The following is a 15,973-nucleotide window of genomic DNA, read 5'->3' as shown; positions in this document are numbered from 1 at the left end:
TTAAGTACTTCCTGCTGGCTGTTGTGAATCTATCTCATATCTGTACTGCTATGGAAAAGCGCCATGCTGCCTGGCAGCCAGCCCAGGGCTGTGTTTGGAATGGAAATCTCAGAATAGCTCAAGGTCCTTTACCAAGGTTAGAGTGGCAGATGTGACTGGCTGGGAATGGTGTGAGTCAGGAGCACAAGGCCCGCACTCAAAGTGGCCACTCTGAGGAAGGAAACAGAGCAGTAGGCTGAGGTATGAACACAGGGCCACCTTGGAAGACTCTTACATCAGCACTGACCTTGGTGGTCTTTCTGATGACAGAGGCTATACCTGAGCAATGTGGTTGCTTACCAGAATATGCCGTTGGAGGCTGCCAGGAAATCACGAGGGAGGCACCTGGCCTTGGAACGACCCTCTCTCCTCCACCTGAAACCTCTTCATATTCACTCTATTTCCCAAGGGACTAATTTCCTGGCTTAAAATCCCAAGTGATTATGCGGGTTGCCCTTGTATCGTCTGTTAGGAAAGAAAACTCTCAATTTTCTCTTAGTCAACAATATTGGAATGAACTATAGATGGCTATCCGCCTTTCTTGTACTCTGCTGCTGCCTTTGAAAATTCAAGAAGCTCCAAGGCCAGTCCCGGGTGCTATAATTCAGTAAGTACTTGATGCTCCCTTCATAGTCTGTGTTTCTTTGAATTTCATAATTTTCTGAAAAGTATACATTTTGGCTTTTTTCCCCCTAGAAAACCAAGACTGGCTTTGGATTTTGACTGTAAGCAACAACTTTGGAAGACTATATGATTTTAATTAGCTTATAGGTGAGAATAACAGCTAAACAAATAGTGATACATTTGAGGATGTGTGATTTCTGCCAAGTGACCTTTGTAGTTCCTGAGGTCACTATGACTATTGAAGATGACAGCTTTCCCCATCTTTCAACTGCTATAAATGCACATTACAGGTTATTCAAAACGCATCATGGTAGTTTTTAGAGGAAACTGTCACATCTGGCTCTTCACTGCACTTTGAGTTCAACCACAGTAGAAACAGTGTTTTGTCTTTGAAAATAAAGTAACTTCTGTAAGCATCATGCATGGATGACTCCAAGAAGAACAGTGAACTTAAGAGCTGACAGCTCCCTTGACAGCACGCTGACTTTTCTGGAGAAAATTAAGTAAAAGAAAAGGCAGAAGCCCATGCCTCCTCCCAGGTATGACACAGATTTAAGGCTTGACGTGGGGCATCTAAGGAAGGATTTTTACATGATTTTATATAAATCTCAGGCCCACCTACACAAGAATAGCACAGCTTTGGTCTCTGCAGGTTTCCTACTCAGAGGAAAGAGAGCCAACCANTGGCATAGGAAGGGCACTGAGGAGTGAACCATGGCCTTTCCAAACGGTGGAAACTTGGAGCAGAGGCAGGGGCATTTCTCTCAATAGCACACTCTGGACTCCTTCAGAGGTTCAGGCAATGACCATGGAAGACAGTTCGTTGCTTGTTATCTTAAGCCAGTGTGAGTAACCAGGCAGGATTTCTGGATTTTTTGTTTTTGTTTTTGTTTTTGTTTGATGTATGGATTAAAACTTAGTGTTTTAAAATATGAGATATTTTTATAATCATAAAAATCTTATTTTTAGACAGATAACACTAGTTTATATAGAAAACATGCAACAGAAGTATTCTGCTGAAATGCCCAGAAAAATTTGGACATGAAATAATGCAAATATATTTCATATTTATATAGGATACATTCATGTATAATTAGTTTTTGAGAAATCCAAAGGAGTGCTTGGTGTGGTATAATTCCAACACTCTGGAAATGGAGGCAAGAGGGTCAGGAGGTCAAGGTCACTCGTGATTATAGAGCGACTTTGAGGNCTNCCTGGGCTATATGAGATCCAGTCTCAAGAAAATCTGAAAGCATATTGTTAACATAGAGCTTGTAAACTATTTCTACTCAGTATGTAAGGGATGCCATTTGGTCTTACTAAATAGACCCTGTTGCTCACAGTTGCACGATATGTTGCTAGACGTAACATCATTAGTGTATCTCTAGATGATGAAGATTTATGTCATGAAAGCATGCGCCATTATAAACAATGATGCAGTAAATATGGTTGTGCACACAGCTGTTTATGCTAGGTTCTTATTTCCCTGAGATAAAATTTTACAACAACAGTATAGAATTTACTATACTTATTTCAAGGATTTTGCTGTTTTGCCTTATTTATTTGTTTACTCAGCTAAGATCTCATGTAGCCCACACTGGCCTTGAGTTCCCTGTGTAGCTGAGGACGACCTTAAACTTTTCTGATTCTTCAGGCCCACGTTTCAAGTGAGAGGTTGATGTCATAATCTATCATACCGGGCTCTTGAAAGTTTTTGTTTTTTTTTTTTATCAGTTTCTATTCTGACCAGTTGAGTGTTGTTGATATAGGCAAGCACAGAGAATGGTATGGAAACTTGGAATTTCCACTTGTCTTGGCCTGTGTACACACTCAGCCCTGAACAATACACCTAGCAACATTTTGTTAAACTAAGACTCCTACTTGCTTCAGGTTGAGCATATACCTGCTTTAAGCAATGAAAATAAGTTACTTTCCCTAGCAACTTTCCCATAATGCCCCATTTCTATCCAAACATGTATTGGGGCACACCTTGAAGGCAAGGGAGATGGGTCAATATGGCCTAGACTGATTTTGAATACATGCACAATGAGGGAAACTCTGTCATCCAGGTGAGTTTGTATGGCAGATACCTGTATGCCTAATTGGCATGCATACTATTATAATGAGATGCATTTCGGGAACGGACATGTGCAGTGATCAAAAGCTTATCTAATTCAAGTCTGTCAATCAAAGTAGAGAACTACCCATCCTGTGCCCCTTGGGAACTAAGCCCCTCTTTCTCATGGACACCATGAACAAAAATCAGGACCCTTGAGCACCCTCACCCAATTGGCCCATTGTAATTCTTAACAGTTCATTTTCCTCTGATCTGTGCTATTGAAACACTTTTGAGTAAAGTTTCCTTGCTACATTGTAAATCTCTATGGGTCTTGACTTCAATTACTTCAGTAAGACCAAGAATCCAAAACGCTTACCTAACCAGACTCCAATGCTGGTAATATTATCAGATATATCTCTGTACTAACATTTTAGGAAACTGATTTCAAAATTAAAACAAACTTTTGGAGAAACAACACATAGATACAAATGAGAAAATGGAACAACACAGTAGACACTGCATTTCTGTTTCCTAACACAAAAACTCCAGTTTGTTATCCCTCTTCTCCTCTCCCCAGTGTCCTTGTGCGTGTGTGTGTGTGTGTGTGTGTGTACATATAGTGGCAGAGAGTGCTGCCAGACCTGTCTTCTTTCCTCACAGTACACCAACTACATTTCCCACCCTCCTTCTAGGTTAGGATGAACAGAAACTCTCACTCCTGACCCCTCTCTCCCTGTATGTGCTTGCCCAAAGATGTGGCCTGGGAAATGGCTGTGTCAGGAAGCTGAATGTCACATCTCTAAGTCCCTTCACACAAGCCAGCAACAAATACACAGTGTTATGGGTATAAATAGTGAATTCTGCTATCTAAACCACTGAAATTGCAGACAACCTAGGCAAGCAAGCAAATCCAGACAAGCAAAAGAAATAAACCCTTAGAATTCTAAAAGCCACTGATAAATCTCAGGCATACTATTAATCAGAAAAATTCACATTGGAACTGGTAGTGAAAAGAAATGAGGGTTTGTTATTATATTTTCTCTTTTGTAGTAATTTTTCTCTCTCAAATACATGTTGTGAAAAATAAGAAGCTATAACCTGTGTTTATGTGTAAGGCATAGTTTCCCAAAATACAGTTGCACATACAAATACTCATGTTAAAGGAGTAGAAAAATCAGTATATTTAGGGAATTTGGATCATTTTGAATTTATTTTGGATGGCACTAAGCTTTACATCAAGAGCCCAGAAGATGGCTCAGCAGGTAAAGGCACTTGTTGCCAACCCTAATGGCCTGAGTTTGATCCCAGAGATCTGCATGATGGAAGGAGAAAATGGGTTCCTAAAGATTTGGAAGTTGTTACCTCCACATATAAGTCACAGCTCAAGATCTATATGTACATGGTGTGTGTGTGTGCATGCATATAGTAAATAGATAATAAATTGATAAGTAAATATTTGTTTAAAGTTTAGTGTTAGAAATACACTGTTTAAAGGAGATCTGGTGGTGCTAACTACTCCTACTCCATTAGTTCTCCATTTTCTTTTCTTTTTTCTGTTTTTAATTTTTATTTTTTAGCTCATTTTTATTAGATATTTTCTTTATATACATTTCAAATTTCAAATGCTATCCTGAAAGTTCCCTATACCCTCCCCCCGCCCTGCTCCCCTACCCACCCACTCCTGCTTCTTGGCCCTGGCATTCCCCTGTACTGGGGCATATAAAGTTTGCAATACCAAGGGGCCTCTCTTCCAAGTGATGGCCAACTAGGCCATCTTTTGCTACATATGCAGCTAGAGACACAAGCTCTGGAGTACTGGTTAGTTCATATTGTTGTTTCACCTATAGGGTTGCAGATCCCTTTAGCTCCTTTGGTGCTTTCTCTAGCTTCTCCATTGGGGGCCCTGTGTTCCATTTTATAGATGACTGTGAGCATCCACTTCTGTATTTGGCAGGCACTGGCATAGCTTCATAAGAGACAGCTATACCAGGGTCCTTTCAGCAAAATCTCACCGGCATATGCAATGGTGTCTGGGTTTGGTGGCTGATTATGGGATCGATCCCCAGGTGGGGTAGTCTCTAGATAGTCCATCCTTTCATCTTAGCTCCAAACTTTGTCTCTGTAACTCCTTTCATGGGTATTTTGTTCCCTATTCTAAGGAGGAATGAAGTATCCACCCATTGGTCTTCCCTCTTCTTGATTTTCTTGTGTTTTGAAACTTGTATCTTGGGTGTTCTATGTTTCTGGGCTAATATCCACTTATCAGTGAGTGCAGGAAGACCATACGGATGTCTCTGGCCAATGAAAACTGAGCAAAATCAGCCCTGGTATGGGCAGAGGTGGTAATCTTCCATTTTTTCTTGCTCTTTGAGAGAGTTGGTACAACCACAACCTGACAGAGCCTCTACCCTGGTTCTTGAGTAAGACCCCTTCTCTAGGCAAGGAATAAACCTTTCTTGTAAAGATATTGGGATTTCAGAATAACTAGACAACTGCACATAGGCCCAGATATCTGTGAGTATAAGACTCACACATCACCCTGTATCTTGTAATCTTCAACACCAAGTACTCTGTACCTAAGCTTCAAGAGTGAAGGCTCACAGCTACCATTAATCCTCTGTAAACTGGTTAATATATATTTGACTTCTTAGCAATGTTGGCAAATATGAAGTTAAAGAAAATCAAGGCTTTAGAGCAGAGTGTCCTTATGAGTACAGGAATGGTCTTATGGTCAAGTTGTTTGGCGTTTTCTGAGCTCATATAGCCTATGAAATAGTTCTTACTGTCTTTACATTATGGGAGAACTATTAGCAGGGCCAACATACATAAATGGTTGGAAGAAAAACCAGTGAGTGATCTCCTGGCCCACTGGTCCAGGGCTCTGTACCATTTATTTCCCGAGAACAGTGCTGTAGTACTTAGTTGGTATTGGTGGAATACAAAATGGAGGCCAGGGTGCTGCTCCTTTAGCGTGTGCTAAGACTTGGTTGTTGAGTATCTTTGGTTCATAGGTAGCAGTTGTGTGCTTAGGGTAGCAGGTAACTGTAGAAGTCCAGTCCAGTGGAAGACCATTGGAGGTGTGCCCTCTCAGCGTATTTGCAGGGCTCTAGTCAGCCTCTCCACCCTGCCTTGCCTTTTAGATGTTCCTGTTGGCTCCTTCTCACACCTCATGACTGTGTAGCTCCATCCACAGCCATCAGCACTGAGCAATCCATGCTGCTCCCATTTTGAACTCTGAACCTCCAAAACCTACCCAAACAAATGTCCCTTTACTATGTAAGTAGCCTGTGTTAACAGCAAATTGAGTCAAGGTGTTTAATATTTTTAAATGAATTTTTTTTAAATCAGTGAAGAAATGCTTTTCCATACTATCTAAGTTTTTGAGAATTGACATGTGCTACTTTTGTAATTTGAAAATTTGATTTGAACAGGTAGCTCTTGATATATGTGAAGTTAATGATTGCTTCTTCAATCGATGCCCATATGATAGCACTTAGTATTGTGTCTGTCAGCATCCTTAACTTTAATCCAAAGGTTGAGCTCTTTGAGACTGGATCCAAGTTTGTATTTCCAGAAGCAAGCATAGCTGAGAGGCATGGCATAGCAGCTCATAAATGAATGCTTCTAGGCTGCCCACAAGGCTCTGGGGGGTAAAGGTGCTTGCTGCTCAGCCTGATGACCTGAGTTAGACCTCGGTGGGAGGAGGGACCTGACTCCTACAGGTTGTCCTTTGACCTACACACCGTGCTGTGCCACACCTGCCACGCACCTGTATACATAAATGTAATTAAACATTTTAGTGAGTTTTGTATATTGAAAGACAGTACTTGGGCATACTCATCTATCATGCGTGTCATTTGGGATTATTTCTTAGAGTGTCAAATCTTCGACTGATATTCTATGTTGTGGGGCTGTGGGTGTGAGGGAAAGAGGGGAGAGAACCCGCATCCCACCAGAGTTCCAGTGCTCTGGGCGGGCAGACATGGGAGGACTGCCGCACACTTTCCACGCAGCCCCCAGTGGGTATCTGGTTGTGTGAAGCCACTGACCCCAGCTCGGGAGGCAGTGGACAAGGGGCAGTCCTAGGCACCAGGTTCCCAGCCTCCAGCATCCCATGCTGGATACCGTGGAGGAGCTGAGAACAAATGGGGGCCCCGGGTGGCTCGGTCAGCTCCAGGGCTGAAGGGAGGAGAGGGTAGAGGGAGAGGGCGCTTGATGGTTCCCACGCAGGTGAGAGTCTGGTCTGTGGCTGGAGCACAGGATGGCCTTCTGACACGGCTCATTAGGGGAAAGCCTATCCCATTGTTCAAACACGGTGAGCCTTGATGAGCAGAGACAGTCTATGGTTTTAGAGCTTTATTGTAGAAAGGCAGAGGGGAAGGAGAAAAGGTAGAAAGAGAGAGGCTGGCCACGTGGAGAGAGGTGGGAAGGGAAAGAGAGAAGGGGGGCTAGAGAGCTTAAAGAGATCCAGGAGGGGCCAAGCAGCCCTCTTATAGTGGGCTGGGCTAACTTGCTGTTACCAGGTAACTGTGGGGAGGAGCATACCTGGCTATAGTCAGGTAACTGTGGGGGTGGAGTCTAGTCAGAATGCCAGAAGCTTAGGACAATGTCTGTGTGAGTGATAGTCACAAAATTATGGAGTTGGCGGCTCTGTGGTGTCAGGCACCTGTCTCTGGGAACGTGGCTCGCTTTTCTGTCCCTTATAGAGTTCTCTACTGGGCCACCAGAGCAAGCATCATTCAACCAAAGTAGGCTTCCTAACACAGTCCCACACTATGTAGCTTTGTAGACTTTCATGTAGGCATGAAATATATAGATAGAAATATATATAGATACGTATGCATGTGTGCGGGTACACTCATTTGCACATACACATGTAGAAACCAGATATCCAGTGTCCTTTTCCATTGCTCTCCACCTATTAAACTTACTTTTGTTTGTTTTTGAGAAAGGATCTCTCACTGAACTGTGATATTGCCATCTATACTAGACTAGCTGGCCCAGAACCCCTGGGATTTGACTGTGTTCACCCCAACCCCTAACATTGATGCATCTAGCTTTTGCATGGGCACTGGAGACCCAACTTCATGTCTTCCTGGTATCACAGACAGCAGTTTACCCACGGAGCCATCTCCCCAACCCTTGTGGGTTCTCAGATTGCCTATGCATTCAAACCTGCCAGGAGCAGGCATACAATTGTGGAGCTGCCAAAAATAGTGAGAATCTGGAAATTTTAAAATAGATTCTCTATGCACAGACTCTACTGCTCCACATTAGTCTCTCAGGCAAGCAGCTGTATAGCCAGTTCCTTTTTATGATGTTTAATTGTTTCATTGCTGCCTGCAGGTAGGTATTTTGGAAATCATCAGACCATAACTGTGGATTAAAGTCCTCTTCCTCCTCCTACCCATCCTGGCTCCTTTTGCCTTCAAACATTAGTTGCTGTCATCTTTTTGGTCTATGAATAGCTGAAGGTCATTTTGAGGGAAAGAAATTTAGCTGCCTTATCTTAATTTTCCTACATGTAGAAGGTTTTGACTGCTGGAAATAAAAGATAATGCTTCATATGTAGTAATTACCAAATTTCATGTACATGGTAAATAAAAATGGACTAGCGTTATGAAAGGGAGGATAATCTATTTTTCAGAAGGAATTGGCATTTTGAATATGCCTGTATGTGGCCATTGTTTTGACCAAATTATTTTAAAAGGCTCTGTAAAGCACTGTGCCTTTAAATTGATTTTACTATTACAGTAATTTGCTAGCTGTAGATCTGCATCATCTATCTATGGCTGTCTCTTTCTGACACCTACAGATGTATCCACCCACACATCTCCCCACACAGACCTACACTCTGACTCATATTCAGAACCGCTGTCAAAAAAATAATAAACAACACTACTCTCTGTCTAACTGCCTTCCTTTCAAATACATATTAACCTGATCTATCTACATGCATCTGTCAATCAACGAGCTTTGTCTGTCGTCCCTAGTAGACAGCGTAGGCATGTATGCTTGTTTTCATATGAATTCAGTAAAAACTGATACATGTTGAAGCAGATGGAGATGGCAAAAAAAAAAAACACCAAAAAAAAACCCAACAAGGGTATATTTACTATAAATAACCCCCTGGCCATCACTTCTAAGTTAAACTATCTGAAAATTCTCAGTAAGTCCAGAGCTAATCCTATGTACCGGAGATAAGAGAGACTCCAGTTCAAGGCCACATACACTTGCCTGGTCCAGTTCAAACACCTGCCTGGTCCAGTTCAAGGCCACATACACTTGCCTGGTCCAGTTCAAGGTCACATACACCTGCCTGGTCCAGTTCAAGGTCACACACCTGCCTGGTCCAGTTCAAACACCTGCCTGGTCCAGTTCAAGGCCACATACACTTGCCTGGTCCAGCACCTAATTTTTTTCAAGGGAGAGAAGAAATGATGTGACTATTAAATGATGATGGGGTAACATTTCTTTTCCTGTGTTTCTTTCATCCAGTGCCACCGAGTGTCTGAAACACAAGATTCCCCGTGGAAGGACAAGAGCAATATCTCTGGGTAAACACTGACAAGATTGATCTATGGGTGTTCACTTTATGCCCATTTTATTTTACTTAATTCAGATGTTTGATGAGTGGCTCATGTGACTTACTAATCAGTAAGCTAATTAGGGGCAGCATGTTAGCCAGCAAATTCTGAAGGGAGGCCATTAAAATTAGGCCAACTCTGCCAGCAAATATGGTAGCTGACAATCTCGGCCAAGCAGTTATCTGAAGGTTTATGAGCAGTAGATGAAAAGTTGGGGGTGGGGGGTTCATAATGTAGTAAGAAAGCATTTGAGGGCTTTTAAGGCCCTCAAGAAAGCATTTCAAGGGCTACTTGAAGATGTCTTCGCCTTGCTAGCTACCTAACCTTTGTCAATATTCTGAAAAAAACATACATAATTAAGGCTAAAAGCTAACATATACATGTAAGAGAAAATGTGCAACATTTCTGGGTCTGGGTCACTTTGCCCAGGGTGACTGTTTCTAGTTTCATCCATTTAGTAGCAGATTTCACTTTTCTTAACATATGAATAATATTCTACAGTGTAAGTCTACCACATTTTCATTATCCATTCATCAGATGATGGACAGCTAGGCTGTTTACAATTTCTGGCTTCAGGTAAGGTTTTAAAAGCTATGAAAGTAACACACATCAGTTATTTAAAAGCACATCTTTGATGGTTGGCTCCAAGCATACACATCTGTATTGGTCACTTCCCAGTTACCCCTCCACAAACCCTCCATCCCACAACCTCCCTCTCCTCCCTCTCCTTTGCCTCTCAGAGGGTACTCCCCCACCCATCCCACCCCCTCCCATTCCACAACTCCAGCATCCCCCTACACTGGGACATCAAACCTCCACAGGACCAAGGGCCTTCCCTCCCATTGACATCAGACAAGGCCATCCTCTGCTACCTATGTATCTGGAGCCATGGATCCCTCCTTGTACACTCCTTGGTTGGTGGTCTAGTCCCTGGGAGCACCGGGTGGTCCAGCCATTTGATGTTGTTCTTCCTATGGGGTTGCAATCTCCTCTCTGGTCTTTCTGCCAGATCCCTCACTAAGGTCCCTGAGCGCAGTCTGATTTGAGATGTAAATGAATAGAATGATTAATAAAATAGATAAATAAATAAATAAATAAATAAGCAAGCTTTGAGGAACACTTTGAAAAAAAAAATAAATAAAAGCCCATCTTTTACAGAAGGCAGACAGAGAAGAAATCAAAGTTTCTGTTAACCCACCTCTTTCCCTCAGCTGTAGTCCTAAGTTCTCCCCTTTTTTGTTGTTAATATTTTTTATACTTAATAAAGGAAACTCCAGAAATTTGAGAGATTACATTATCCAAATAAGTCATGCTCTCAGACTTTTCACCAAAGGAGGGAGATGTATGTATGTAGCCAGGGCTCTTACAGGATATACAGTCCAGGATGCATATACTGCAGAATGGGCCCTGGCAGATTCAAAGCAAGAGCTCCAAAGCTTTGCTGCCTTTTTTTCAACATGGCCTTAGACTCAGTTGGGCTCTTGGGTAGGAAAGAAATCTCTGAAAGAGTCTATTTCTTACTCATAGAAGTCTGTGTAGCTCAATGCCTTTTTAAAAAAGATACAAACAAATTCAAGTTCTCTAGAAAGAGTCCCAGAAAAGGGACAGTGGAAGGGGTGGCTCCCTTGTCCATTACCCCGAGCCCTTGGTGACTCTTCAAGTTGAAATCAGGTGGAAGCATGTGAGTCTTCCAAGGCCAGCACAACTACCTCCTTTAATAGAAGCTGAAATCAGTCCAGCCAGTCTATGACATTAAACAGAAGTCTGACCAATCTAAATTAGAGCTGCTGTGTATCAGAAATACCTATCCAAATGAACATAGCTGTTTGCTATTTGCTGGGGAGTAAAGAAAGCTGTTCTAAACAGTGGACAACATAGTGGTGCTGAATTCAAGTATATGCTTAATACTTGAGGTACACATTTGCTCAGCAAGAAACACATTTCTACTTTTAATCACTCTTAGGTTCCCTGTGCAGATTGAAACTGAAAGAAAGATCTATAGGAAACAAGATTTTCACAAGAAGTGTATAAATGTTTTGTGCAGTCAAAATAGAGATGGGCTGAGGTTATCAAAACAGCGATATTTCAAAACAGCAAGAGCAGTGAGTCAGGCTCATACTACCAAATATAGCAACACTACTTCTGACAGGCTCAGAGCAAGGTCAGCCCCAGGGAGAGCAAAGCAGTTTTACCAAAACAGCATCATCGGGAATGAGAGGGGTGCTTAGCCCTCCGCCCAGAGCGTCACAATGCCTTTAAAGCATGTTTATAAATATTTGCCTCTGAGCCGTTTTAGGGGAGCTTTTCATCTGGCTTCCAATGAGTCATCCCTAATCTGGTTCTCACCCCAAAACTCATGCTTGGCTTTCAGTGAACGCTGGGCCCAATGAGTCCATGAAATATTTGCATTTATGATGGGCTCAAACGAAGACAGAAAAGGTGCTGGAGAAGGTGGGGGAGATGTGTAAACGTCAGCCCATCTTCCTTTCTCTGAGAGCTTGACAGCAATGGTACAGCTATATCCTAACTGCTATTTAAGAAAGTGTTTTAGATTGCTTTGGTAGCTTGATAATTGTACCTGGTGTTGTATTTTTAAATAATTATTCTGTGCATTTTCTAGCTAAAGGCACCCCAGAATTCAAAATATGAAATTTTACTTTTACCATTATATTTAAGTTATTAGATCAAAATAAAAACATTGGTTGAAGGATACCTGTAGAATAAATTAGCTTTTCTTTGTTCTATATTGAGACTGAAGAAAATGAGGGTTATTCACTACGATTGTGTTTGGTCATTTCTACACCAGAGCTTTTCTTTCTGTGAATAGGTATGAACAGCAATGAAATATGTGAGTGGATCTCTGTCTTTCCATTCCTCAAAAGCAAGGTTTGGGAGCTGAGCAGGTTCCTATGTATGTTGAGATGAAGTTAATATAGAAAGGAAAGACTCTGAAGAAAAGTGAGAATTATAGTGTTCTTCCTAAGGAAATGAGCAGCCCACAAAGCATAAGGTAGGTGGACTGGAATATTGATTTTTCTGTAGATTTGAGTAACAGTTACCACCACAAAGTCCATATGTTAAATTGAACTTCATGGCTCCAGTCATGCTTTGCTTAATATTGCATCTTAAACATTAGGAAATAATGTTTGTTCTCCTTACTTCATATCATTTTTTCTTGATATATACCGATTCGTATATATTTAATTTTCCCCCAATTTTTAATATCACTTTCTTCTTAACTCTAAGAAAAACAGGTCCATTTGTACATAGATGAATTGTTGGGGTAACATTTTCACATGCTCACATAAGCGCAAACATGAGAGCACATGCATGCACATTGTGTGAAGGTATGTCTCTATATTTTCTTTTTTTCTTAAAGATTTATTTATGTATATGAGTATGCTATAGCTGTCTTCAGACACACCAGAAGAGGGCATTGGATCCCCATAACAGATGGTTGTGAGCCACCATGTGGTTGCTGGGAATTGAACTCAGGACCTCTACAAAAGCAGTCAGTGCTCTTAACTGCTGAGCCATCTCCCATGCCTCTGTATTTTCTTTTCATTTATTTATTTATTTATTTATTTATTTATTATATGTAAGTACACTGTAGCTGTCTTCAGACACTCCAGAAGAAGGAGTCAGATCTCGTTACGGATGGTTGTGAGCCACCATGTGGTTGCTGGGATTTGAACTCTGGACCTTCGGAAGAGCAGTCGGATGCTTTTACCCACTGAGCCATCTCACCAGCCCGCCTCTGTATTTTCAATTGTTAATTATGTACTGCCAGAGAGCAAAATGCTGGCAGGATTCTGGTATTGTTTATTTTTATAGTCTACTACTAGATTTTCTGTTTTATAACTACTCATCCATCCTCACCTGCCTAAGGTTATCTAGAATTGCACCAGAGGTTGTCTCACCACTAATTGGTTATAATAAAGATCTGATGGCCAATTGCTGGACAGGAAGGAAGAGGACAGAACTTCTGGACAGAGAGAGTGAAACAGGGAAGGAAAACAGTAGCAGAAGGTCTGAGAGAGGACATGGAGGGACAGATGCAGCAGAACAGAGAAAGGTACAGAGCTAGCCACATGGCCAGTCAGAGGCAACATAGTTGGGTTAAGTTAAATGGTAGCTAGAGACTGTCCCAGCAAAAGGCCTAAGCTTTAAACTCTACTAGAAGCCTCTGTGTCATTATTTATACTGCTGAAGGACCTGTAGAAAGTCCTGCTATAATGAGTGACAGATGTCACTTAGGCTTGTGTGAGGAGACAATAAAGAATGATGGAAGCTGAAAAACAAAGCATTTGGCCTATCTAAATGAGCATCCATTTAGATAGTAATGGTATTTATTTAATAGTATTATCTATCAAAATGGTGTAGCTAGAACTTTACTTGTTTTAAGAGAAGATTGAAAGTATTTATGCATTACACAACTAATTCAAGTGTTTCAATAATAAACAATTCAAGAGCTAGTGAGATGACTCATCTGATAAAGGCAGCTGTCGCCTTAGCCCAACAAACTGAGTTTGATTCCTGAGGCCAGGATAATGGAAATGGAGACGTACACATGCATACAGTGGCACATGCCCTCTCCCTCCCTCCCTCCCTCCCTCCCTCCCTCAAGGTTTCTATTCCTGACCAAAAATCAAGTTGGGGAGAAAAGGATTTATTCAGCTTACACTTTCACATTACTGTTTATTACCCAAGGAAGTCAGGACAGGAACTCAAGCAGGTCAGGATGCAGGAGCTGATTGAAGAGGCCATGGAGGGATGTTACTTACTGGCTTGCTCAGCTTGCTTTCTTATAGATCCCAAGATTACCAGCCCAGGGATGGCACCACCCACAATGGACCCTCCCACCTTTGATCACTAATTGAGAAAAATGCCTTACAGCTGGATCTCATCAAGGCATTTCCTCAAGGAAGACTCCTATCTCTCTGATAACTCCAGCTTGTTATTACACACACACACATGCCTGTGAGTGCATGCCTACATTGTATATAATCCTTAAACACCAGGAAATTACTGGGAAAAGTGGGAAAATAATTGAATATGTCAGTCGTCATTGGACAGGAGAGTGACATAAGAGATGACAAGCATGAGAACCATGGAGCATCCCTCATCACCTCATCATCTCTCAGCCAATAACATTTGCTCCCTCACTAAGATGTTATATAAAACAGCAATGTTGAATCCCTGAGAGAATGGGTACCAATGGTACCTTTTAAGACCTAAAGGATGCAGCATAACCTCAGGCCTTTCCACCCACAAGCTTTTCCACCTTGTTTCCCAAATGATGACTCTGAGACTTAATTATATATGAGCAAATACCTAGGCCATAAGCTTGGCCTTGTTCTCTGACTGGCTCATAATTTAACCTAATTATTCTATTCTATGAGTACCACATGTCTAGTTACCTCAGTTTCATGTGTCTGTCTCCTCAGAGTTCCAGGCAAATCTCTTCCAGAACCTGACACTATCCCAGAGTTCCTCTCTCCTTATTGGAACTCCCTCTTCCTATTTCCTGCCTCATATTGAGCAATAAGCTCTTTATTGACAGGGTATGCCTCCACACAGTACACAGAGATTCTCTCTACATAACACCCTTCATTCATCCCACTTAATTTCCCAGTCTGGCTCTTCCAAAAACCAATCTTGTCCTTGAGGATACTAAACTCAAAATGGTTGTTCCGGTTACATTTGCTAGAATGTAAAATTTGAACCTTTGCTGCAAATACCCTGTGCTGTTGATGAATGCACCCATTTCCATCTTTATTACAAAAGGAAAGTAGAAATGGACAAACATTTATAGTTTTAACAAGGGGCAATTCTTTTGCCTTTTGCCATGCCATAAATAATCTAAAGAGATATTGGCTGTCTCAAAACTACTTATCGACACAATGATGCACCCTTCTGGGAATACCATGTGTGCGAATGTAAACATAAAGACTTATACATGAGTATTCACTTCTGTTTTACTTGTAATAACCCTAAATCAGAATTGATCCAAATTGTCAATCCAAATGTCTGTTAATATACATATAAATATTTATTTTTTTATTCTGATGCCATAAAATGTGGCTCAGCAGTGAAATGAGAGGAACTCTAGGACCACACCAGGCTATGTTTGAATCTTAAATATTTTGACGAAAGAACCCAAACAAAACAATGCATACCATATGATCTTATTTATCTACAGTTCTATAAAATGAAATTTTAATCTATAGAGACAGAAAGCAGACATTTGGCTACTTAGTGACTGGAAGTAGGTGGGAAAGAAGGAAGAAGTATTGGGAAGGGCATAAGGAATCATTTGGGAATATGTTCAGCATACTGTGGCAAATATGCACAGTTTACTCTGTGTCAATTTTACCCCAGTTAAGCTATTAAAAACAGAAAGGGAAAACACCATGCCAGTGATGTTCAGTGTCTGATACTGGGGACTAAGGATCGTATCTAGATCATATCTAGAAATGATATTAGAGTATTCATTCAGAACACATGGCCAGCTAGCTCAGGATGCCCAGCAGTCAGGCTAATGTGTCAGGTTGCCTAAAGTGAGTGATACTGTGTGGGAACAGACACCCTGCTAGGCTCTGCAGAGTGGAGTTATGAACAAGAAACAAGGAAGTGGGGATTCTTTTTTTTTTTTTTTTAAAGA

At 41.4% G+C, this 15,973-nt stretch overlaps 1 long non-coding RNA gene across 1 annotated transcript; it reads left to right on the top strand.

Annotated features, from left to right (window-relative positions):
* Window positions 1-489: 489 nt before the first annotated feature.
* On the top strand, window positions 490-12,342 carry LOC115032335. Its single transcript, XR_003838010.1, has 3 exons — window positions 490-646; window positions 9,221-9,279; window positions 12,137-12,342. It is a non-coding gene; the product is annotated as an uncharacterized LOC115032335 (long non-coding RNA).
* The last annotated feature ends 3,631 nt before the right edge of the window (window positions 12,343-15,973 follow it).

Source organism: Mus caroli, chromosome 1 (genome assembly GCF_900094665.2).
Source record: "Mus caroli chromosome 1, CAROLI_EIJ_v1.1, whole genome shotgun sequence".
NCBI lineage: Eukaryota > Metazoa > Chordata > Mammalia > Rodentia > Muridae > Mus > Mus caroli.
Note: the sequence above shows the minus strand (reverse complement) of the source record. Positions and strands in the feature narration are given on the sequence as shown.